General features: G+C 43.4%; 1 protein-coding gene across 5 annotated transcripts in view; it reads right to left on the bottom strand.

Moving 5' to 3' along the window:
• Window positions 1–27,222, bottom strand: part of CREBBP (CREB binding lysine acetyltransferase) — a 126,337-nt gene that overhangs the window by 69,412 nt on the left and 29,703 nt on the right. The gene's annotated exons all lie outside the window — the stretch shown is intronic.

Raw genomic sequence — 27,222 nt, 5'->3', positions numbered from 1 at the left:
TCTGCCATCCTCTCCGGCATCAAAACGAGAACTGCTGTTTCCACCCTCCCCCACGCCCCGCACCCCGACAGGGGCAGCAACACAGTGAGAAAATCATCCGGAAGACAAAAGCTTCCAGAATCACTGACAAAGGGGAGCTCCTTGTGTTTAATACTAGCCCACTTCTTTCAGGTTTCCCCCATCAGTTTTAAACTCCATTTCCATTCATTCAAAACACACATGAGACACGCTGACAAAGGAACAATGTAATGTCTGGGATTCACTTTAGTACTCCCATGAGGCATGGGGTAGAGGCAAGAAGGGGGCCTAGATGAGGAACGACTGGCCACATGTTGCTTCCTCCTAGCCAGGTGACACGCGTGTGTGTGTGGAGGGGTGGAGGCTGTCACATTACCTTCTCTAAGATCACACGTCCGAATGTTCCATAAAGAAATTCTTCTTTTAAGTTAGTGAAACAAAGTAAAATATACAGTAGCTGAAGGCAAGAACAGGAAGGAAGAGCCCCCACCTACGCCCCCCTCCAGCTCCAGCCGATACAGGAGTGAGCTCGGGAACCCCACCTGCCCTCTGGAGGAACAGAGACTGGCTTTTCTCGCCTGCCTTGCTTTTCCGCAAAGTTCTAGCATTCTACCTATTGCCTGGTGCTCGCTCTACTTTTCTGGTATCTTGGTGCGTTTGATGTTTGGAAACTGGGAGGAAGGGGTCCCAAGGGAAGACCTCCTAGGGATCAATCAAGAAACTGAATCGGTTCTCCCCAGCAGCCCCACACCGGGATGGCTGCCTCTGTCTGGGTAACTTACACTCGTTCCTCCTACGGACCCCGATCTCACTTGCAAGGGGAGTGTCCTTAACAAGAAGAATTACATGTTATCTTTCAGCTCTAAGATTTTAGGTTGCAGACAAATCAATGCTTAACACAGCTGACCCTTTCAGCTGAAATGTCCACATAAAAACAGAAATAAAGACAAACCAGCAGAACCAAGAAGATCTCGCTCCTGAGCACTTTCAAGTGCCTTTTTCAAAGCGAACATATTCCAGTTGCCACTTTTGCCCTGTTTGCTTTCCTTGAATAAATGGAAACAAATTTAAACTCAACTGAACTTCAAATTTAACTTGAGTCACTGAAAAACAAATTCTTCACAAAGCCCAGTAACGAGGCTCAACATTGAGTTCAGAGGATTTAAGCAAAGAGAGTACATGGTAGCTCAGGAAACTTAATATGTTCTGAACCAGGTTCCTTCAGTTGTTATCTGAAACTCTGAAGAACTGAAACAAGAATTTGTATTTTCAGAAAGTTTTACACAAAATTAACTCATGTAGTAATTATTGCTTAGAATTTGTTTTACTGCATAAAAATCTACTGCAAACTCGTCCTCACGGTCAGCAGTACTTCCTGATGGCCTGCTGCAAGCCAGGCCCGGTTCAGAGCACACGCAGAGACACCATTTTCCCACCAGTTACGGAGTGCACTCTTCAAACCCACCAATGTGACAAACGAGAAAATCAATGCTGTTGTGGAAGCTTCTAGCATCAGCAAACCGAAGTGGGCAGCAGTGAGAGGGTGGGAAGGAGAAGTAACTGTCCTCCTACTTGCACCAACCGTCCAAGGTCAGAACGAAGTAAACACCAAGAGGCCGTTGAGCTCCCAAAGGGCTTCTGTGAGTCTCAAAGTTCACCCCACCTGGTTTGAAAAACCTATTTCTATGATCATCTTGCCAGGGCGAAAGGGCAATGAGTAGGTGGTCTGCTTGTTTGGGTACTAGCTCTGGGCAGAGCACTTTCTAACTGGCTGAACCAAGAGTTTCAGAGTGTGTAACGCATTCTGACAGATTTTACCAGGGAATTCTTGTTAATTTTTCTTCTTAACCATCCAATAATGAAGGAAACTGTCTCAATGTGGTTTTGATCCTCACGGGGCAAGAAGCAAGGTAAAGTCAAAGTCAAAGATCACAGACAGCAGGTAAGGAATGTCCAGTTCACCGGGGACCATCCTTAGCCTGTGACAACAAACACAGCTCCAGAGATCAAGCACAGTGAGCCCAGGCTCTAAGGCAGAGCTCCACCCCCTCGGTCCAGAGCCAGCCCCGGGCTGACCCTCCCCAGTCAGAGCTAACAGGGGGACCAAAGGACAGTCTTACAAAGGGCCGTACCTCCCATCTCCCCCGTCCTGGACCGTCTCAACATAACCTGGCAGAACTAACAGCTGCTCTCCAGTCCTAGCCTACAGCTTGGGGTCAAAACTATTTGCTTCTAGAGACTTGCAGATTTCTGAATTTCTGTTCCATACTTACTCTCCTTTGACCAGACTGAATATATGTGGTCCCGAATCTAGGTTTACACACATTTTTAGCATCAAGGCATAAAACAAAGTACTAAAATCAAAAGGTCTAATTCCAATTAATAAACATCTTCATATTTGTTCTAATTTCCCAACAGTTATTTGGTAACAACTTAGTAAACCGGGCTCTATTTGCAACGGAAGTTTATCCAGATCTGGTTTAAGGCTGCTAGAGAACTAGCATGTAATCTTTTCAATAAAATTCAGAAGGCAGAACAGCAGCACTAGGAAACTGTTCAATTGACGGTGAACGAATGAATAAATTAAAGCCTGTGGAGTTGATGTCTACGCTCTGCCTCACCTGGCAACAGCTCACACGTGGTGTTAGCTCAACTCTTTTGGAGCACCTTAAGCACCGAGTTCAATTTCAGAAAACACAAAAAATTGACAAGGAAGTATGGGAAGCTCTCCCATAAAGAAATCTCAATTAAATAGTGAAGGTCTACCATGTCTTCCCGTGAAAAACCACTCTTGTGACCAGGAGTGTCACTCATGTGAAAACCTGCTCCCTCCGTTGTCTGAGGCTCTCACCTCACGATTGAAGGGGACAGGAGAAGGGCAGTCCCTGTACTCAGAAAAGCGCAAACAAGATTAGAAGGAGGAAAAGTCACTGGTGCCAGACCCTGAGGCTTACCCACACCCCACCGCACAGGGATGCGGATTATGTATTAGCTGAACCAGGGCTTTACAGCATGACATCCAAAGAGGAAATCTCTCTTCAGAGTTTAGCTCAAGGAACCTGAACGATACCTACACATGCCTTTACTACTGAAACAGTGTCTGAAGCAAATTGTGGTCACCCTGCCCGGCCCATCAATCAGAAACTGCTGAAGTCCTGAGCCGTCTGGCAAGTAGGTGAGTGACAGCCATCTACAGGAGACGGGCAGGTAGACGACGCTTCTCTTTACACTCTGACAGCCGCGTACTACAGATACGGCGTGGAAAGTACAAAACGCTACGCGACTCTATGGCATTCTTTGCCACAAATCTGTCTTTGGCACAAAACCAGGATAAAACTTGCCTTCCTGGAACACATCTCCTCTGTGTGCTTGGGCCCTGGCACATAGTGAGTGTTTAACCAGCACCTGGGGGAAGGAACCAAATAAACGAACACTCTAGGAGATCACTGCGACACATGGCTCAGAAAGAAATCCCAACGTCAGCCCTGAGGGCAGATGCGATCACAGAACAGCGGACCAGCCACCGTAGCCAGGCCCAAATGACATCACCACTGGCTGGAAGGGTACTTCCCTTCCAGAAGACAGCCCCTTCTATCTTCTAACACTGGTCATGACGACCTGAGCTCCTGGCTGGAGCAGACAGGCAGCCTGCCGGCCATGCGAGGAGACTATGCCCCCAGGAGCCGGTTTCACGGGAGGATGATATAGCTCTGTGTCACAGCACAGCATCCACAGGAGCCAGGCCTGCTGTAAAACGGGCCCTCTACGCTACATCCACTGGGCCAGCAAACCCTTGGCTTTGGTCAGGGCTCCAGGCATGCGCCTCCCAAGGGCTTCCCAGTGATGCAAAGAAATAATGATCTATCAGCCTAAGAGGTCACCACTGGCTGCAAACAGCCTCCTCTGCTGACCTCTGCATGTGGGACAAATATTTTCACTTTCTACTTGTGTCATGATATGAAAACTATCAACATATATTAATTAAAAAAAAGCTCGGGGAGGGGGGGAGGGGGCGCGCCTCGGTGGCCCAGTCAGTTAAGTGTCTGACTCTTGATTTCGGCTCAGGTCATGATCTCACAGTTTGCAGGATGGAACCCCATGACAACAGAGCCTGCTTTAGGTTCTCTCAGTTCCTCTCTCTCTGTCCCTCCCCCAGAGGTGCTCGCTCTCTCTCAAAATAAATAAACATTAAAAAAAAAAAAAAAAAAAAAAAAAAAAGCTCTGGGCTCCCAAAAAAACAGCAAGACTCTCTCCACTCCACTAACCCTGGGAACATCTTTACTACTCATGTAACTCACCTAATCAAATAAGGTAGTACACTGAAAACCAAAGAACTAACTAGGGGAGTTTAAATAAAAAAAAAACTCCTAACTGTAGAAATTTCTTCCCCAAATAGGTTTCTACAATAGTAGTGACTCCTTGCTACTTGATAGGAAAGAGGGACAGAGAAGCGCTTTCCACTTAGGCACCCCCCCAGGCTGCACCTCCTCCCCCAACAGCAGCAGCCCAACCCCCAGGTGACAGGGCGGTGGGAACAGGGGCTAACCTCAGTAGTCCATGGCAAGGAGGGGGGCTGGGGCAGTCATGCCCTTAGAAATTTTGTGTGATATGCATTTTGGGGAGAAAAGGTCCATTATAAGATTCCCAAAGGAGGGGGGTGTCTTAAGATCCCCTATAGGTTAAGGATGCCTGCCCTAGGGAAGCCAACTCCCCACTGCCTGTCCCTCTCAAGTCTCAGGGGAGGGCAAGCTCTCCCCACATCTTACACACCCCTGCTATGTATGGGCCTTCTCCAGTAGACAGTCTCTGGTCCAAAGACATCAACCACTCAAGTAAACCACCACCCTCACAAATGAACTCTCCCCAGTTGTCACCTCCAAGCATGCTCTTTTAACACACACTCTTGGGAAGGATCAGATCATACCCATTTAGGAGCTAAAAGCCTGATGGGGACGACGCTGTGTGACCAGCTAAGAATATGTGAGAGAGGACAGAAGGCAGAGGAGGAACAGCACCGGAGGGAAGATGCTTCCACCGAACAATCTTACTTCGCGTCAGCCAGGCCTTTAGAAATGCATTAAGTGGCGACAGACGCTAAGTTTGATGTGGTTTCAATGAGACCACTGAACATGTTCTTTTTTCAAAAGCTGAACTCTGTATCCTCACACCTTGATATACACTTAAAACCACACTACACGGCAGAGCTGGCAGAGGAATTCCTGCTCTGGGGGGCGCTATTGATGCCGGCCAGGAGACAGATAGGAAACAGAACGTGACCGTCAGCAGTAAGCTTCGTAGGGACAGCTGGACAGGTTACCATTTTCAGGCCGAAGGGCCTCAGAGAATATCTGGTTAAAACTTATCCCTGTGTGGATGAGGCCAGGTGGTCCAGAAAGGACACAGCGATCAGCTGGAGAACTGACCATGACGCTCTCCCCTCCTTGCTGAGCACAACCCATCTCCTCCGGGTACATCCGGATTGCACACGCGTGGCACTTGACACTGCTCGACAAGGAGGCTCAGTCCGCAAAGACCAGGCGTCATGGGCCAAAGCCAGCCCAATGCCTGTTTTTGAAAAAACAAAACAAACTAAAGTTTTACTGAAACACAGCCACAAGTAAGATTTCATTCCGTGAGGCAGCGAGCTGTAGTTAAGTGTATGGACTCTGGGGATATTTACCCGGTCTCAGGGTGGCTCTGCTAAGTGATAGCTGTGTGGTCCTGGTCATCCTACTTAAACGTCTCTGTGCCCTAGTTCTGTCACCTCTAAAATAGAGAAAATAGCACCTCCGCTTAGACTGAGTGAAGGTAAAACAAACTCACAAACGTTAAGACCTTAGGACGGGTAAGTGACATATAGTAAGCGCTACAGGTGTTGGCTAGGACTCTGCTAACACTGTTTGGGGAGAAATCGTTTTATATTACATACGATTTCTTTCAAAAGTCTGCTTAGGGTCATAACAAAATAAATGAATCTTTTTCAGAGAACATATGATGGTGGGAAGTTACTCGAACAGGTAGGTTCAGAGGCAGAGGCCAGCTGGAGTTACTGGCAATGGATTATGAGACACTTTCAGAGAAACATGAGATCAACCTGTGCCAAGCCCCACCCTGTGCACTTAGTAGTCGTAGCAATACTTGTGATGGGAAACTGTGTTCAAGCTGCACTTCCAGTTCTCACTTTAGACTGTTTTCTCGCCTTAAAAACACCACTCGGAATGTTCACTTCAGTCTTATGACGTATCAGAGGTAATAACAATACGCCAGTATACCCTAGGCCTAACCTTCCTGGGTTGGAATTTAAACCAAAACACGGAAGAAGTGGACAAGAAAGAATACGTCCACCAAGAAGAGAGAACGATGGGGCTCCCGCTTGTAAGCCGGCCGTGACACAGAAACAAGGGCTCCATCCTGAGGTGGCTTCGACCCAGTCCAGGAGGGTCACTAGCCTCTTCCTTCACAGGCTGGCATACACGTGAAGCCACAGACTCAGAAAGGGTGTGCAAAGACAATACAATCTCACACACTGTGAGCAAACATTTGCCAAATAATTTAAGAGCCAGAAGTATTCATTCTTTTCGAAAATGAACCAGAACTAACCCAGAGTATGGCCATATCATTTGTAAAGCCAAAAGCATTTTCTCTTGGCAACCTACCATTGTTGGGACAAAGCCAAGAAAAGCAGTTTTCATGGAAAGACATGGCTGCATTCAGTTGTCTGCTATCACCCGCTTGCTCTTGGAATCCTTCCAGTACCTCAACTTGCCAAGTCAAGAGTAAGGAGAAATACGCAAGAGACTGCAATGCCAAGGACGTCGCCTGGCTTGTGCAGCGTCACCTGGAGCAAGAGAACTGGGCTGGGGGCCTTGGGCACATGAGCGGCTTGGCCCACCTCACTGGACTCATCTCTTACAATGCTGCCAACTTGGAAATTATTCAGGGAGATACACAGCCCCCGAGTCTGGACACTTCCCTTAGACCAATAAATCACAACTGCGAGATCGGTAAGAGTATTTAGCGACTCTCATGGTATTTCACTCGGGTGATGTATGACCAGAACGTGACTTAGAAACAATGGAAACTGCTAAAAGGAAGGTGATGGGGCAGCAAATCACTGCCAAGGCCTCAGGCCTAGGGTTCCATCTGTATTCACCCAACTACTCTAAAGCTGCTAGCAACAAAACCAAGGGCCTTAACACAGTTGGCCTACCTGGGCATGGCCCAACATTCAGACACACAGCTCCCGACAGCTCGCTGGCAAAAGCACCGGGCCAAGGGCAGTGGGAGACTAATCCCGGTGTTGTGCTCATCAGCTTCAAGGCTAGGACAAACCTCTCGGCTCTCTAAGTCTCAGTTCTCCTCGGCTATAAAACATGAAACATTCAGGTGACCATTAGGTGACCTTTAAAGTTCCTTCAGAGCCTAAATCCGAGGACTGCTCTGGTTTTAAACAACCAGTTCTTGATTCACATAAGGTCCACACTCCTGGAAGGCCCAGTTACTCGCAGTGGATGACAACTGGGGACTTGGGAGTTGGCAGAGCCCAGTGCTGGGCCCTGGGGCAGGAGGACCTCCCAGGACAGTGCCCCCATGAGGACCCTGTGGGGTGGCCAGCAGCCTGTCCAGAACACTGGGGGTCTCCCTGCCACCCACACTGCTCAGGGCCCAGCCTTTCTGCACCCTCCATAGCATCTCAGAGTGTGTCACACACAAAGTAACCCCAGGTAAGGGCAACAGAACGGCAACCAATTCCTTCCCCCAATGCTTCCAGGTCCAAATACCTTCTTGGGGAGAAAAGCAGCCTCTGTAGGACTGAGTATTCCTTGAGAGCAAAGGCCCGGCCCAGCGCACCCCACAGCGGCCATGGAGACAGAAGGGGGGAGGAGGTGATAAAAGAAAGAAAAGGCAAAAAGAGGAAAGCATTTTATTTTACAAAGAGCAAATCTTTTTTTTTTTTTTAATGTTTATGTATTTGTTTTGTGAGAGAGAGCATACGTGTGCAAGAAGGGCAGAGAGGGAAAGAGAATCCCAAGCAAGCTCCGCACTGTCAGCACAGAGCCCAAGGTAGGGCTCGAGCTCACAGACCTGAGCCGAAATCCAGAGTCAGACACTTAACCAACTGAGCCACCCAGGCACCCTACAAAAAGCCAATCTTGATGACGAATTTTAATTTACACTGCAGCAAACAGAATAGAGGTCTGGGCTTCCAGTAATTCACTCGGTGACCCGAGCCTTTCCCCCAAGCCCTCTGCGGAGCACTCCCGTGAGGCTGAGGAGGACTCTCCTGCAGGTGTTCACAATCCCCTGGAAAAGTAAGGCACCAGAGCACAGAGGGAGCAGCAGGGAAGGCAGGGATGCAGGGAGGAGAGGTAAGACGGGACGGAGGACACAAAGAAGGCTTCCAGAAGGCCGGCCCAGGATGATTTCTGGTCAAATTTAAAGCAGAAAGAAAGATAAGAAAGAAAGCTGACTTTTCAGAAGATCATGTTCCTCTTCTACCGTCGGGCAAGAAAACGGAACTAGCTCTTGAAACAGCCAGGGTGGAGGACCAGCCCCACGAAGCAGTGAGGACACAAACCCAAGGCTTCCTGTGGCTGCCCGCTGTCCAGCCCCACGGGCCTCGGCTGCAGGAAGACATGGGGGGATAAAGTCCTGCCCAGCTTATGGAAACGCCATAAATCTCAAACCACGAAACACACTCGAAGACACAGCACTGCTTCACACACACGTGGCTCTACTTCTAACCAAACACTGAGCTGTGAAAAGTCCTAATGAAATACACTCTGTAGAGTAAAATGTTTCCAGCCATCCCCGCGTACTGGGGAGGAGGTGGAGCAAGGAGGACCTGTGAGGACGCCCAGTTAACCCCATGCTCTACACACTCTGCACCATGTTCATAAAGGAGGTATGTGAAAGCACTTGGAAAAGTGTGAAGTCGACCTAAGGCAGTGCTAGCATTAAAAGTAAAACTCTTATTATAAAAACTCACTCATTACAGACAAGAGAAAAATCTTGTACATTAATTTTTAACAAAAGGATACAAAACATAGAATGCCTACAATTAACAGGTGTGTATGTATGTGTGTGCATGCATACACATACACACACAGCTAGGAGAACATGAAAAAAAAATTTTAAGTAATCTTTACACCCAATGTGGGTCTCAAACTCACGACCCCGAGATCAAGAGGTGCATGCTCTTCTGACTGAGCCAGCCCTGAACACCAAACTATCTAACAGTGATAACTCTAGAGGGTCTATGGGTGATTTAAAAAAAATTTTAAACTATTTTCTGTATTATTCAAAATCTCTACACAAAGCATTATTTTATCTTAAGGGGAAAAGTTGTTTTTTAAGGCTATTCTGGACTTAAACATTCTAACTACCCATAATGATAAGATGACCCACCGTCTGGCCATACACCTGGACCTAAAATATTAATGTAAGCTGTCATCAGTCACGGAATACAACTAGGTAGATCACACGGATTATGACTGCCAGAGATTACTCCTTGGTGGTAATGTAATCAAATTCAGCCTGGTTATAACATGGTTCTAGGTTGTCACCCTCTGCTCTAATGGATTATATACATGTGGCCAGAAAAAACCTGAACAAGGGTTAGCCACTCAGACATGTACCAACACTATCTGCAAAGAAGGCTGGAAGAAGGGAAAAGAGAAGCAAATACGCAACAGCCAATTAGGATATAAAAAGCTGCACACTGCTCGAAGGGCTTATGTTTATCAACTTGGAAACCGCAGAGTTGACTCCTGGTATAACAAAGGCACAATCATCCTGTTGTCTGCACTCTGTCATAATTCCGGCAGTCAGGGACACCGTTCCATTCGAGCTTTGGAGAGCAACAGTCAGGAGACTGGATGGTGAGGGATTTACCAAAATGTGTATGGCTCCCAGGTTTAGATAGCAAGATGCATGTGTAAGGAGAAAGTACCTGTTTAAGGAGGAGACCATCAAGTCTGCCCACCTCTCACTAAATCCCACCTGCCTCCTAGCTCTGAGCTCTTAGCAGTGACACTCTGATCTTTGGGGACAGTGGAAGCTGAAAAGGCCACAGCAATACACAAGTTATCAGCACTGACGGGGACCATGGGGCAGTGGAGGTGCACAGCAGCGGGGCCATGTCTTCCCGAGCCCAAGGAGAAACATAGCTACAAGGAAACCAGACGTGGGCGGGAAGCAGCGGGCACGGACAAGGAGTGTCAAATGCAATCAGAAGAGGGAAAAGGGGTCCTGGCCCGGGGGGACGGATGAATAGCTCAAGAGGTCAGAGCTGACTCTTGAGAGGCGGGCTAAATAGTAACAGTAATATTCAACTGTGGCAGAGACTGTTCTCGATGATCACCATCAGCAAGAACACAGACCTGCCAGGAAGAAGTCTGAGTATCCACCAGGCCTAGAGAAGTTGTTGGTGCAGTTTCAAAGTCTGTCTCTACTCGAATATCCACAACCATAGGACTAGGTGACCAGCCATCTGGCAGGGAGTTAATTGATAGATCTAAGGTATTAATTAAAACGAGCACGGAGACTGGGAAAAGCAAGAGTAAGCTGGTTATTAATCATGATGATTACTCATCAAAGGTAAGCACTGTCTCAGAAGAACATCATTCGCAAAATCGACACACGGGGAAGAAATCTGCTGTGATCTCTCCAATCAGATCCTGACAGACTTACCGGAGAGTCACAGCTCCCCTCTTCAGGATGCTCCCACCTGCACACACCGTTCCTTCAACCCACACGAAGCAGCACACCTGGGTGCAGCCACACCCTGACAACCTTTGGCACAAATGCCAAGCAGGCCAGCGCCTCCCATTCCACAGTCAATCTCCAAACAGAATGTGCCAGGTTTTCAGGGGAGAAAGCATGCCCCGTAACCTCCCTCGTCTGTCCCTTATCCCTACGCCCCTTCAGTCGGCTGCTCACCCGCTGAGACCACACACCCTTGCGAGCCAAGCACACGCCAATGCTCGGACTTCCTGTTTCCGACTTACATGGGATAGCACATAGGAGGATGATGTGGAAACCGCAGAGCACGGTGCCATCTGGAGGTGGCTTTAAGATCTCTTTCCAAACTAGAGCACAGAAAATCTCTAACATCAGAAAGGCTTCTCTGCAGTGAATACATTTTCTACCATACTGAAAACAGACAGGCACGTACCCTAACTGTAACAATTTACAAAGTCAATAATTCCAAGACCATGTTTGAAATTGGCATTTCCTGGTATTATCTATCTCTTGTCTTGTTCTAGGATTTAAGATGGCTGGTTTTCCAGTTCATTCATCATATACTTGGCAGAAAGACATGAAATGAATAATATGGCTCATTACTGAGGGCACGAAGTTTCCACTTAGTAGATAACAAAGCAACCGGTGCTATGAGGTTACATCAGAGTATGTGCCATTTTTCAAAAGCCACAAGCCAAAGTGACACAGTGTTATTCTAAAACATACAATAATATGCAAAGATATGTATATACAGAGCCATGGCCTTGGAATTACAATCCATTGATAATTATTTGCATCTCCTGAATAGAAAATGTCATCAACCTTAAATTCAGAGCTCTGGAGGTGCTGCTTAGAGTACTCTGGACACTCAATTCATTAGAACATTCAGGAAAGGTGCTCACTCCTCAGCAGATACCCACCCCCACAAAAGGGAATTTTTGAACACAGAGAATGCATTTTATTAAGCAAATCAAAGACAATCAAAAATGCCTGGGGGAAAACTCCATTAATAATTGAGTACATCCTCTCCCCTCCCTTGCACACCAATTTTGTAATCTGCCTTTAGTTATTTTTTATTATTGGAAGTACAATTAACATATGTTACATTAGTTTCAAGTGTACAACATATTGATTCAACAATTCTGTATGACTCTGTGCTCACTGTGGTTAAGTGCAGTCAACACCATCTGTGTCTACACAACGTTATCACAGGATTATCGACCATATTCCCTGTGCTGCACTTTTCATCTCTGTGACTTATTCATCTTGTATTTGGAACTCTGTACCTCTTAATCCCCTTTATCTATCTCATCCACTCCCCTACTAACCTTCCCTCTGGCAACCACCAGTTTATCCTTTGTATTTAAAAGTCTGTTTTTGTTAATTTGTTTTTCAGGTTCTACAAATAAGTGAAATCATATGGTATTTGTCTTACTCTTGGTATCACTAAGTATCACTTAGCAGTAACACTCTATAGGTCCATCCATGTTGTTGCAAATGGCAAGATCTCATTCTTTTTTACGGCCGAGTAATACTCCCGTGGGTGTACATCATATTTTTTTACCCATTCATCTAATGATGTACACTTGGGTTACTTCTGAGTGTATCTTTATTTTAAAAATTACTAAAACAAAACCTCTGGTTTCTTAGATCCAGCCACACCCACTATTTGAACCTCTCGTAAGGAGTTTTCTGATTGCATGTACCTTCAGAAGTGTGCATAAACAATAACAGAAAAATTGCAATAGAAAAAATACAAGGTGGAATTTGAAGTCATATGAATAGAAGTTTATAATAAATGAATCAAATCTATATGGGTTTTTTTTTTTGGGGGGGAGGAGTGGGGAGAGAGAGAGGGAGAGAGATAAAGAGAGAAAACACAGTGGGGGAGGGGGAAAGGGAGGGAGAGAGAGAGAAAATCTTAAGCAGGCTCCCCACTCAGCATGGAGCCTGACTGAAGGCTTGACCCCATGACTGTGAGATCATGATCTAAGCTGAAATCAAGAGTCAGACACTCGACCACCTGAGCCACCCAGGTGCCCCTATGTGTATTCATTTAAAAAAGAAAAAAAAATTTTTTTTTTACATTTATTTATTTTTGAGAGACAGAGTAAGACAAGGCACAAGCAGGGGAGGGGCAGAAAGAGAAGGAGACACAGAATCTGAAGCAGCCTCCAGGCTCTGAGCAAGCAGTCAGCACAGAGCCTGATGCAGGGCTCAAACTCACAAACCATGAGACCATGACCTGAGCCAAAGTTGGACGCTCAACCAACTGAGCCACCCAGGTGCCCCTGTGTATTCTTTTTTAATAATACCAAGTTTTTTTTTTTTAATTTTCTTTTTCTTTAATTTTAAAAATGTTTATTTATCTTTGAGAGAGGGAGAGAGAGAGGGAACACAAGTGGAAGAGGGGGAGAGTGGGAGACACAGAATCCGAAGCAGGTCTGGGCTCTGAGCTGTCAATACAGCTCAAGTCACAAACTGTGAGATCAAGACCTGAGCCAAAGTCAGACACTTAACCAAATGAACCACCCAGGCACCCCTAAAATTTTATTTTTAAGTAATCTCTACACGCAACAGGGGGCTTGAACCCACAACCCCAAGATCAAGAGTTGCATGCTCCACCGACTGAGCCAGCCAGGTGCCTCTAGACATGTAGATTGCTTGCTAATCAAGCAATTTGATTTCATTTATTTCAAAAACTATGAAGAAGAGACAAACCTCCCATTCAGAAGCATTCCAAAAACATTACATACACACTCCAGCACAAGGCAGGTAGAGCACAACCCCCAACCCTTAGCGACTTCCCTCAAAAGAGGGCAGGATGGACGAGGGAAGAAAGAAGAACGCTACAGCAGAGACACCCGACAGGACCTCAGCCAGGTGACAAGGGCAACATCAGCCATAATGGTAACCCGTGCTGACAGTATGAACTGATAAAAATGGTACTCTATCTCTGTACCTCTCTGATCTTCCTTCCATAAGCCCATCGGCCTGTAACCTCAGTCTTATGGGAAAACATCAGAAAAATCCCAGCAAAGGGGCACCCTAAGTCTACTCGACCGGTCCTCCTCAAAACTGTCAAGGTCACTAAAAACAAGGAAAGTCGGAGAAAATGTCACAGGCAAGAGGGGCGAGCCTAAGACATGACAAGTGTAATGTGGTATCCTGGATGGGATCCTACAACAGAAGGGGAAAATTGAGGAAACCGGGATAGATTTCAGTTAATAATAAAAAATCCTGTGTCGATACTGGTTCACTAATTGTGACAAACACCATACTCAGAGATGTCAGTACTGGGGAAAATATGTAACTGGTAGGCAAGGAAGAAGATGCAAGGTCTTCTGTCCTACCTTCTAAGTTTTCTGTAGATATAAAACTGCTTTAAAAATGAAAGGATACTTTAAAAATGGGGGGAAAAAAACCTATGGAGATTATCTGATAAACACCAACAAGTGTTAATTCTGACAAACGGAAAAATAGGTATTGATTGTAATATTCTTTGTTCTTTGGTGTGTTTTGAAAATTAAAAAAACCTTGAAAGTCACAATTCAAACCTTTGCTACAGTAGTATTTTAACAACAACAACAAAATGTAAGAGGCAAATCACTTTTAAAAAATCACATTTAGGGATGCCTGGTGGCTCAGTCAGTTAAGTGTCCTACTCTTGACTTCGGCTCAGGTCATGACCTCACGGTTCCTGGCTTCGAGTTGCATGTGGGGCTCTACATTGAGAATCCTTTTGGGATTCTCTCTCTCTACCCCCTCCCCCATCTCTCAAAAAAAAAAAAAAAAAAAAAAAAACTTAAAAGTAAAAATAAAAATCATGTTTAAAGACATTATAATTGTGCTGGCCTCCTGCTCATGAGGTAAACACACATTTGCACCAGCCAGAAAAGTTGACTTCTTCATGGGTCTTGCAAAAGCTGCTTGGCTGAGTTAATATTTCAGACTGCGATCTATAGCCCAATCAGAACACAGGCAAGGCTCAATACATATGGGTGTGCTTTCTAGAAAGGTATAAGCAGAACACCCTTTCATAGGATGAAAAATGCTTCTGGGAAATTAAGACGTGCTCTTTGAGTTACCTGTTCTATAAATTTTACAGATGCAGATAACCTGATCCATACACAGAAAATTAGGTATTATGCACTTCCCCACTGTATTTTGAATCCTGCCACCTTACATACAAAATGATGTGATATAACCAATACAAACTTTAGAGTCAGTCACGGACAGATTGTGAATCAAAGTCAGCTACTTTCCAACACGTGTCATTTTTTGTTTTTGTTTTTTATTTGGGAGAGTGAGCACTCACACACGCAAGTCAGGTAGGGACAGAGAGAGAGGGAAGAGAGAATCTCAAGCAGGCTCCACACTCAGTAGGGAGCCCAATGTGGGGCTCGATCCCTGGGATCATGACCTGAGCTGAAATCAAGAGTTGGAAGTTGTCTGAGCCACCCAGACACCCCTAACACATATCATCTTGAAAAATCTCCTAGGAGGCAAGAAGAGTGGCCCAGGAGATCTTCTTATTCCTTGTGGAAAACAGATATGGCACCCGCCTCACAGGATTATTAAACATGAGATGAGGTGAGATGATGCTGCAAACTACCCAGCACGGTACCCAGTACACTGGCCACCCAGGAAATGTCACCCCTCACCTGTTCTCTTACCGTAACTCAGGAAGAGTAAGTACAATTAATTGTCATCCTTGTTCATAATAGGATTCTACTGAAATGTTATGTTATAGCCACTATATAATTCTGAAAAATGCCATAAGTATTACACAGTAATCAACATAAAAACCCTAAATGTTTTAACTTGGTGACAGATGGACAGCAAATTACTGTCTACAGTAGACGTGCTTCTTTCCAAAATATTGCAGAAACATTTTGGAGAAGTGGATCCTTGAAGTCATGCTGTGGACCCATTTACATAGAGAATGTTAGGTTTAGCACATCCCAACTTTCTACACCAAACAAGGAAGGAAATGAGAGATACCTTTTGAAGTGGCAATGTGTCCTGTAACCAATGATGGGCAAACATTCCATATTCCAATGTATGTTCACATCATCAAGGTGGAGAGGTGTCCTGATGCCACAGCTGGTGACAGAAGCAGACTCATGGTGCTCCACCCCCTGGACCTCCAAATTAGAACCTGCATCTTAACAAGTTCATCCCTAAGTCCTTAAAAGTTTAGGAAGAACTGCCCATATCTATGCTCAAGTCTGACAGGTGCACGGCCAGGTCTGAAAACGGCTCCTAAAATGTTTGTACTGATGGAAACACACCTGAGAGGAATACAAAGAAGAGAGGCAACACACAGACCCCAGGTTTGAATACTGCACCCCCACCTCCCAACCAGGACCCTAAGTAAAACATCTGATTTTGAGTTCCAACTTTTTCATCTACTGATTCATAATGTCAAGGTGACATTAAAGCTCAGGTACAATCATGTTTCCGAACTTCCCAGTAACCCGCTGCTGTCTCCTGCCGCGCCAGGGAAAGCCTGTCCCCACCAGAGGCTGTCGCGCTTGCCCCAGCAGGGGCTGGTCTGAGGGTCAGCCTCAATGCTTCAGGCCCTCCGGCTCCTGGAGTTCCACGTGTTCATTCACCCCAGGCAAGTTTCCCAACCAAGAAACCCCAGGCAACTAACAACAAAATGCAGAGCTCCACGGGCAACAGAGAGAGAGCAGGCCCAGGGAAGAGCTCGAGCACAGGCTTACAAGAACCTGCAGTCAGTACAGGAGCTCGGCAGGGCTGAAGATGAGGACCGTGCAAGGGCGCTGGACGCCTCAGTGAGTGAGTGTGGGTTTTGAAGGCGAATGCCCAAGTGTGCAGGACCACTCGGAAACTGTGCAGCAAACAGATACCAGGGGCAGCACAGTGCTGGAGACATGGATATTCTGACTTGCCAGAAGTTCAACACTTCACACAACATCCCAGATACTGAGCTGAGATCACCCCAAAAAGGCCATGCCTAAGGAGCAGGGCTCCTCAAGACCTGCCTTAAAAAAGTTTAAAAACAAATCCTGAAAGGATCAAACTCATCTGTGAGTGAAACGCTTTCTAGAACAAACCCAACCCTCTCCAAAGGAAGACAACAAAACTCATATCCGACAACACAGTCACAATGTCTACTACATAGTCAAAAATTACTGAACATACAAAGAGGTAGGAAAACGTGACCCATAATCAGAAATTATATTTATACAGGGGCACCTGGGTGGCTCCGTCGGTTAAGCACCCGACTGCAGCTCAGATCATGATCTCAACAGTTGGTGAGTTTGAGTCCCACGCCGGGCTCTCTGCTGTCAACACAGAGCCTGCTCCAAATCCTCTGTCTCCCACCCCCTACCCTCCTTTCATGTGCACGCTCTCGCTCTCCAAAATAAACATTAAAAACAATTAAAGAAAAAAAGAAATTATATATATAAACAAACCAAAGACCACAAATGAAAACTCGGCCTTCAAAAGAAGAGTAGGAAAGGAACAAAGGGAAAAAAGGAACAAAATACAGAGCGCAAATAGTAAACAAATAGCAAGATGGGGCCCTAAATCCAACTATATCAATATTCAATGTAAATAAGGTAAACACTCCAAGACTAAGATCATCAGAATAAATTAAAAATAGGTCCCAACCATATGCTCTTTACAAGAGATGGATTTATTAGTATGTCTTTTATTTCAAAGATTTTATTTTTAAGTAATCTGTACACCCAACATGGGGCTCTAACTCACAATCCCGAGATCAAGAGGCCCATGCTTGCTCCACCCAGCCAGCCAGGTGCCCCATGGACTGTAGATATGAAGACACAAGAGGGTAAAAAAAAGACATACTTTGCAAGTATTAATCATAAAAAAGTAGGAATGGCTACGGTAATGAGACAAGTAGATTTCAAGACAAAGAATATTAACAGAGATCAAGAGGAACGTTTACAATGATAAAAGGCTCAATTCATCAGCTAGAAAGAATAATCCAAAATGTGTATTTGTCTAATGAAAGGGCCTCAAAACACAGGAAATAAGCAGTCAGATTTCATACTGACTAAAGAACAAAAAAGCTACATTTTCAGTTGGGTATTTTAATACTCTCTCAGTAACTGACAGAAAAGACCAAAAAAGGTCAGTTAGAGCACAGCTGATTTGAGCGCAGGCCACCAACCTGCTCTGACATTTACAAGACACCTCACCCTCCAGCGGCAGGATGCTCATTCCTTCAGAGCACATGTAGAACATTCACCAAGAAAAACGATATCCTCAACCATCACACGGGTCTCAGGAAACTTCAAAGGACAAAAATCATAGAGTATATTTTCTGGCCACAAAGGAATTAGAAATCAGTAACAAAATAGTATCTGCAAAATTCCCACATATTTGAAAATTAAGCAACATACGTCTACATAAAAGCACAAATTAAATCACGGGTAAAATCTAAAAATTCCTTGAACTAAATGATAATAAAAACAAAATATCACAATTTATGGGATGCAGTACAGAGCAATATTTTGGATGAAATTTACTGCTCAAATGTTAATATTGGAAAAGTCTAAAATCAGTGATCTAAGTACCTATCCCAGAAAGCTAGAAAGGGCAAAATAAACCCAAATTAAGTGGAAAGAAAGTAACAAAAACAGAATTAATAAGAAACGAAAAAGGTAAAACAAAACCTGACTGTTTGAAAAAATAAAATTGACAAATCCCTTCCCAGCCTGATGACGGAAAAACAAGAGGGAGAAACAAAAATTATAAATATCAATGGGGTGGGGGGGGCGGTGAATGAGCATTATCACAGATTCTAGAAGCATTAGAAGGAAATTAGGGAATATTATTAGCAGATTTATGCCAAATAAATTTAAGAACTTAGATTAAATGGATAAACCCCTTGAAAAACAAATTATCAATACAAAAGGCAGGAAGAAGTGAAAAATTTGCATAGCCTGTACCTATGAAATTAATTCAATAATAATTAAAAACCTTTTCATCAGAACAACTCCAGACCCAGAAGGTTTCACTGGTGAATTTTATCAAACATTTAAGGAGTACACAATACTAATCTTAGACAAACTCTTTCAGAAAATAAGGGAAGAGGTAACAATTCCAAAGTAATTTCATGAAGCCGGTAGAGACTTGACAGCAAAAACAAGTAAGGACATGGCAAGAATATCCCTCACGAATACAGATGCATAAATCCTGGACAATGTTTTAATAAATCAGATCCAGTAATATAAAGAGAGAATAATACATCATGATCAAGGGAAATTAGCCCAGGAATATAAGGTTGGTTCAACACTCAAAAAGATGTACTTGCTCACATTAATAGAATAAAGAAAATTTTTATGGTCATCTCAACAGATGCAGGAAAAGTACCTGATGAAATTCAGCCATCAGCAAAGTAGGAACAGTGGGGGCTTTTCTCAATCAAGGAGCCTACAACTAATACCATACTTAAAGACAGCAATGGAACGCTTTCCTCCATGGTCAAGAACACCAGAAGGTGTGTGTATGCTCTCACCACTTTCATGAAATACTGTACTGGAGATCTCAGAACAGTAAAGTCAGAAAAATAAAGTCGAAGAAGTAGACTGCTTTTATTTAAAGACAACATGACTCAAAATGTTAAGGCATGTATCAAATAAAGAATAGAACCAATAATGGAGTTGAGCAACATTACAGGATATAATGCTAATCCAGACAAGTTGTATTTCTCCATATTAGCAACAAACAAGTCAAACTGATAAAAAACCTAGAAATTAAACAGAAACGAAAATAAGAAACTAAACAACCTGATTTTAACACTTATCATAAGGCTAAAGAAATGGACAGACAGCTCAATGGAACAGACCAGAACAGGGGTGGCAGACTTCTTCGGAAAAGCAGCAGTTACTAAAGATTTGTCTTATCAGGCAACCTATGGTTTCCATGCCTCATTCTTTTATTTGTTTTTTAGTTTATTTTGTAACCAACCCTTTAAAAATATAAAAGCCATTCTCAGGTTGTGGGCCATATAAAAACAGTCACAGGCCAAATCTGGCCCATGGGTTATAGCTTGCTGACTCCTGAATTAGTCTAGAAAACAGACCCCTCCTTAATCCAGCCAATTCCATTCCTACTTATTTATCCAAGAGAAATGAAAATTTCTATGTCCACACAAAGACTTACACAAAAATATTCACACAAGCTTTACTCTTAACTATTCCAAACAGGAAAGCACCACGACCTCCGTGGAGAGGATAGCAAGTCATGGTGTGTTCATACAATGGAGCGCTATTTGGCAATAAAAAGAGCAACTAAACTTGGGCCACAGTATGGATGAATCTCACTCCGCAAGCAAAGGAAGCCTTGCAAAAAAAGTCCGTGTCCGTACGATTCTGTTCACACGGAGTTTACCTGAGAACAGGTAAAACTCATCCATGTCGAAAGAAATCAGTAGTGATCGTAGGGTTGGGATGAGAGAACAGGAAAAGGGAGGAATACAAAGGAACTTTCTGGGGTAATGAAAATGCCCTAGACCTTGAAAGGGGTGTGGCCTATCCTCCATGAGTTTTGACAAATGCATCGAATGAACACTTAAGATCTGTGCATTACACACCATGCAAATTATATTTCCAAAAATAATAAAACAATAAGATATTTAAAAAGTTAAATACATGCAAAAAATAATCCATTAACTCTAGATCCTAATAGTTGACCTTTAGTTGAAAAGTAACAAGGTTGACTGGGTTTCCTTACAAGTATTACTCTTCAAAATAGTCACTCGGAGACTTATCTAATGAAAGGATTCAATGTTGCTGTTTGCAGAACATTCATTCAGTTTGTTTTACAGAAAATAATGTTACAAAGTTAACTGTAAAAAAAAAAAATAGGACTCTAACTCCGACTTTAAAAAAGAGATATGTGGGAAGCCTGGGTGGCTCCATGGGTTAAGCGTCAGACTTCGGCTCAGGTCATGATCTCGCGGTGCCTAAGTTCGAGCCCCGCATCAGGCTCTGTGCTGACAGCTCGGAACCTGGAGCCAGCTTCGGATTCTAGGTCTCCCTCTCTCTCTGCCCCTCTGCTGTTCATGCTCTATCTCCGTCTCTCTGTCTCTCTCAAAAATAAACATTAAAAAAATTTTTTAATTAAAAAACTAGAGATACATAATTATAGATAAAAGACTGGTAAGAAAGACATCAAAAAGTTAACACTAATTATGAAGTAGGTGATAGCATTATGGACAATGTTTTCTTCTCTAGACTTTCAAAATTTTGTACAATAAACACTATATTTACTAGAAAATATTATCTGAAAACATTAAAAAGGCAGTCTCATTATCATTTCGAATGTTCTGTGGTTATCTCAAACCCTTTCTGTGAGACAGAGTGAGCCACGAGTCAATCTCTGAAAGTGTTTCAGCATCCAGGCACTGTGCTAAGAACTATACATACACCGCATTATTCCATTAGTACAATTCTCCGAGACAGATACTATCATCACCCCCTCTTTCATCTACACACTTCTCAAAGGCAGGTGCTATCATTATCCTCATTTAAAAGACAAAAAAACTAAGACCCAGAGTCATTACATAATTTTCCCACAGCTGATAATTACTGGAGCCTGGATTTGAACTGAGACAACTTTCTCCAGAGCCCGGGCTCTGCTCTTAAGCGCACAGCCGGACCGTATTTGGGGGATGGCAGCTGCTACTACTACAACGACTACTGCTCCAATTACTGCTACTACTACCAGAAAGAGGAAGATAAAGGAAAGGAGGAGAAAGAAGAAAAACAGGAAGAAGAAAGAGGAAGCAGATCAAGTACTATCTGTGGTCAAGCCATTTAATGTACATATACAATCTGTTAATTCAAAAGCTTTTAATGTTTATTTTGAGACAGCGAGAGCGTGCGCACATGCCTGAGCAACGAGTGGCAGAGAGAGAGAGAGAGAGAGAGAGAGAGAGAGAGAGAGAGAGAGAATATGAATGAATCCTGAGCAGGTGTGCAGAGGGCTCAATCTCACACACCATGAAATCACGACCTGAGCCGAAATCAAGAATTGGATGCTAAACAGAGCCACCCAGGCGCCCCTAAAAAGTTTTAAAAAGAAATAAATTCATGGGTAATTATCATAGGAAGTTAGGCACAGTTATGATCACCTTCCATTAAGATCATGGATAGGATTACTGAGCTGGCTTTGTATTCCCCCCCCAAAACTTCTGTCTACAGGAGCAGCGTGCACCCCATGGCACAATGCATCCAATCAAAGCTTCCAGTCTCCTCAATCCATACAGTGACCCCTGATTTCCATGGCAGTCTTTTAAAAAAAAGGATTTACTTAAAATCCCCTTGTTTTCTTTGCATTATTTCAAGGATCAGATGACAGTACATGAAAATAAGAAAAGCATCAGACAAATGTGCAGTATTATTTCTCCCGGTATTAAAGGTAAGAAATTTCCTATTATCATTAAAAAATAGAGAAGGTGGGTGAGTCATTCATTCCTATAATAGCCAGGTTGGCTGTATTAATTCCTTACTCACCATAATCTGCTGATTTTATCCTTCAGCACACAGGTGCTCCGAGTGTGGTCCCTGACCAGCACAACCAGGGTTACATGGGACCCGGCAAAAAATGCAAATTCTTAGGCCCCACCCCAAACCCACTGAATCAGGAACTCAGGGGAGGGGCCTAAGACTCTGGGTTAATGAGCCTCCACTGATTCTGCTCGAGGCTCAAGCCTGAGAATCACTGCTTCATCCCATTTGACCAAAATGCTGGCTGCCTGGGTCCGTGGGGGGTCTTCATACACTCAAAGCCTTTACCCCTTCGGGAGAGCTTCAGGCAAGAGTGAGTTCTATGTTTTCTGACCACTTTCAAAAAGAGAATTATACTCCAAAAATCTTATTTAAAATTAAGCCCTCGGGGAACCTGGGTGGCTCAATCGGCTGCGAACCAGACTTCGGCTCAGGTCATGGTCTCGTAGTTCATGAGTTTGAGCCCCACATCAGGCTCTATGCTGACAGCTCAGAGCCTGGAGCCTACTTCAGATTCTGTGTCTCACTCTCTCTGCCTCTGCCCTGCTCCTGCTCTCTCTCTTTCTCTCAAAATAAACATTAAATTTAAAAAATTAAGGGAAAAAAAAAGCCCTCACCTAACCCCATGTAAACATGGTTTACCATGTAAACTATTTTGGGCCCTTTCAGATCTGTTACTTCCAAGAAAGGACTAATAGGATTTCTAGGGTCACAAAAGCACATTTTTATCAACCTTAGAATCAGATTCTGGACTCTTGGCCAGACACATCATGACACCATCCTCTATCAGCTTCTGGCTTCCCTCTGCCACCTCTGTGCCGAGCAACAACTCTTGGTACCAGTAGCCGGGAGAATAATTTCAATGCACAGCTTCCAATTTCCACTTGCATTTATCTTTTTGGCTTTCCTTCTAAAAGACAAGCATTTGGGTTATTTTCAGTGGAAACCTACAACATGCTACCAAAAAGATAACCTATCAGGTTTTGCCACTGTTGAAGTTGAGAAACTGTTTCTTTTAAAGTCCTATCATGTTAACATTATTGCCATGTTGTTGAAATAGCTGTTTTCCATTAAAAAAAAAATTTTTTTTTATGTTTACTTATTTTTTGAGAGAGAGACAAAGACAAAGCATGACCACAGGAGGGGCAGAAAGAGAGGAAGACACAGAATCCGAAGCAGGCTTCAGGCTCTGAGCTGTCAGCACAGAGCCTGACATGGGGCTTGAACTCACGGACCATAAGGTCATGACCTGAGCCGAAGTCAGATGCTTGACCGACTGAGGCACCCAGGAGCCCCAAGGTGCTCCTAATTTTAGAACAGAAAACAAATGGTTACATCAAGAAAGAAAACATGATGGACGAGCTGGGGGCAGGGGAGGACACAGGCAAAGGCCACTCCCACGACTCCCTCCCCCAGCCTCAAGGTCACTCCTTCCGAACTGAAGTCAGTCTGCCCAGGAGGGACGAGGGGTTACCTGCTACTGCACAAAGACACCCTAAAAGGTAGAAAGTGCTGGATCTATTCTGATGGCCAAGTTGACAAGCCGACCACACAGAGGGTCTCAATGGCATCAGGCCATTCACCAAATGACCAGTTCACGAGAAATTACCAATTTACCAAAACCTTTTAAGAAATATTCTTCTTCTTCTTTTTTAATGTTTATTCTTGAGGAAGAGAGAGAGAGAGAGAGAGAGAGAGAGAGAGAGAGAGAGAGAACAAACACGTGAGAGCGGAAGGGCAGAGAGAGGGGAGACACAGAATCTGAGACAGGTTCCAAGCTCCGAGGTGTCAGCACAGAGCCTGAAGTGGGGCTCGAACTCAGAGACTGCCAGATCACGACCTGAGCTGAAGTCAGACACTTAACCTACTGAGCCACCCACGCGCCCCTATATTTTTTACTTTGAATATTTTCTTGAAGAGTCACAAAATTGGGAATAAGAAAGTGGGAATAATCACAAACATCAAGAAAGTCTAAAATTATTAAAGCCTGAAATGGAAAGAATTTCTATTAAGATACAAATTGTAAAACTGACCCAGGAACAGAGGCACAGGTTGGTGACACAGAGACCTTTAGCCAAACTGTGGGACCTAGTTCTGGCTATGCCACTCACTGACTATACGACTTGTGCTAAACTACTCAACTTTCCTTCCTTCTCTCCACTCCGTGCTCCTCCACTTTGTAAAAAAAAAATTATTATTACTTTTATTTTAGAGAGAGTAAGTGTGGGGGAGGAGCAGATGGAGAGAGATAAAGAAAATCCGAAGCAGGCTCCACACTCAGCATGGAGCCTGATGCAGGACATGACCCCATGACCCCAGGATCATGACCTGAGCTGAAATCAATAGTCAGATGCTCAACTGACTTAGCCACCCAGGCACCCCAAAGATTTTTTTTTTTATTTTTTAAATAGGCTCCATGCCCAGTGCAGAGCCCAGTTCAGGGCTTGAACTCACAACCCTGAGATCAAGACCTAAGCTGATATGAAGAGTTGGACACTTAGCCAACTGAGCCACCCAGGAACTCGTGTGTTCCTCTAATTCTTAAGGTGTGACATGGAAATACTACGTACTACCCACTTTATATATTTTTATGAGAATAAAAGTAAATATTTTGAGTTCTTCTCAAAATTGAGTAAATTTAGACCTTTCTTAAAGAAAAATATATTGATCAAAGAGACCAACAGTCTAAAAAGTCCAGATCTAGAGAAAATAGCAAGAGTGTTTGTCAAAGATCTTCGGTCAGCCCCCAGGAAAAAAAGTTTTAGGCCTATAGAGGTGTACAGGTGAAGTCTCTCAAATCCTCAAGAAATAGATTATTCAAATGCCAAACCATTTAGAGAAGAAATGTGAAAGGCTTCCAAATTCACTTTGACCAAGTTAACAGGACATGGATATCAAAACCTGACAAAACACAAAAAAGAACTTGGATCAATGTCAGTAGTGATTAATGAGAAGTAAAAATTCTAAATGAAAGACTAGCAAATAAAATTTAGCAATATATTAGCTTTTAATTTCACAATTACAAAGATGGCTCAATTTGATGTTAGGCTCAACTTGATGTTAGGAAACCTACTGAGATAATCTGTCACATACATAAAACAGAAGAGAAAAAAATCACAGGATAATCACCACAGATGTTAAAAAGGAATTTGATAAAATCCAAAAACTAATAAATGAAGATTCAATTATACTTGAATTTAAAATGACTCCAAACCAAAACTCACACTATACTTAATAATAAAATACTAGACACACCTCTAATCAGATCCAAGACAGAGAGGTCTAAGAACATAAACATTGGGAGAAATACTGGCAAGATGATGAAAGTATCAACAATGCAAAAGATGACTGTCCACTGGGAAAACCCATGAGAAACATCTGAAAAAGCATTAGAATAAATAAGAGAATTCCATAAAGTGGCCAGATTACGAAAGTGACACGTGTCTATCAATATCTTTCCTGTACTAAAACAGTAGTCGGTTAGGTAATGAAAGAGAATAACTCATCGAAAGCAACAGTAAACCCATCAATCCGTGCAGAAATAAACTTAATAAAAAAGGCATATTACCTATATAAAGAAAACTATACAATGCTTCTGAGCAACAGAAGACTGCATGAAATGCAGCCAGTTATCCATACAAGTTATAGTATGGATAGGGTAAGAGGACTCAGGAAGCCACAAAACTTAAAACTTAACATGTCAGGGGCGCCTGGGTGGCGCAGTCGGTTAAGCGTCCGACTTCAGCTCAGGTCACGATCTCACAGACTGTGAGTTCGAGCCCCGCGTCGGGCTCTGGGCTGATGGCTCAGAGCCTGGAGCCTGCTTCTGATTCTGTGTCTCCCTCTCTCTCTGCCCCTCCCCCATTCATGCTCTGTCTCTCTCTGTCCCCAAAATAAATAAACGTTAAAAAAAAAAAAAAACAAAAAAACTTAACATGTCAAATTCCTTCTTAAATGATTCACAAAGTTCAATACAATCCCCATCAAATTCCACAGTTTTTGCTTGTTTGTTTTTAGGAACTTGAAAAACAGCCTTAAGTTGATCTGAAGCAGCACTTCTCAACCCTGACTGCTCTCTGAAGAACCGTAAACCGAATCAACGCTCATGCCACACCCCAGAGAATCTAACTTAACTGGTCTGCAGCGGGGTTCAGACATCATATTTTTACAAATCTCCCCGTGTAATTCTGACGTGCACACAGGGCTGAGAATGACACATCTAGAAGAGTGTAAGAATGGCAAAGCCAATTTGGGATGCTTAAAAAAGAAGGAAGAGCAACCACCTCCGTCATGGATTAAAGTTCATTATACAGGTAGGATGCTATGCTTCCGGCACAGAAGAAGCAAAGATTAATGAAACAAGCAAACAAAAGTCCAGAACTGGACCCAAGCCCTGTATAACTTGAAAATGAGTAAAAAGTAATAAAAATGGTATATCACATCACTGGGGAGAAAGCTGGACCAGCGATATCTAAGTAAATGGCACTGGGATGACAACTGTAATTTGGGAAAAAACATACAGCTAGATCTCTACATCTCACTCAAGCCAAAAGCAATTCTGAGTTAAAGATCCAAGATTTAAAGGAAAAGAATACAGGAGAATATTTCATAATTTTGTAACAGGGAAAGCATTCCTAAACATGATATAAAACCCAAAAGCCACAGAGGAAAAAAATGGATAAATCTGTTTCCATAAAAACTGGTAACATCCATTTATTTGGTGAAAAACATAGAACTATCAAACTGTAAAACCTAAGTACCCATACGTCTGGTAAAACAGACTTCAGCAAATAGAAAAGAGGAAAAAACTTACATTTATTAAAAGGTTTTAATTTTTAATATACAAAGAATATTAAGAATATAAACCAACAAGAAAAAAGGAAACACAACAGAAAAACTAACAGAGAATATGGGCACAATATAAATGCCCAGGAACTCAGGAAAAGAC

Source organism: Herpailurus yagouaroundi, unplaced genomic scaffold, assembly GCF_014898765.1.
Source record: "Herpailurus yagouaroundi ecotype Mexico unplaced genomic scaffold, PumYag 222, whole genome shotgun sequence".
In the NCBI taxonomy this organism is placed as follows: domain Eukaryota; kingdom Metazoa; phylum Chordata; class Mammalia; order Carnivora; family Felidae; genus Herpailurus; species Herpailurus yagouaroundi.
Note: the sequence above shows the minus strand (reverse complement) of the source record. Positions and strands in the feature narration are given on the sequence as shown.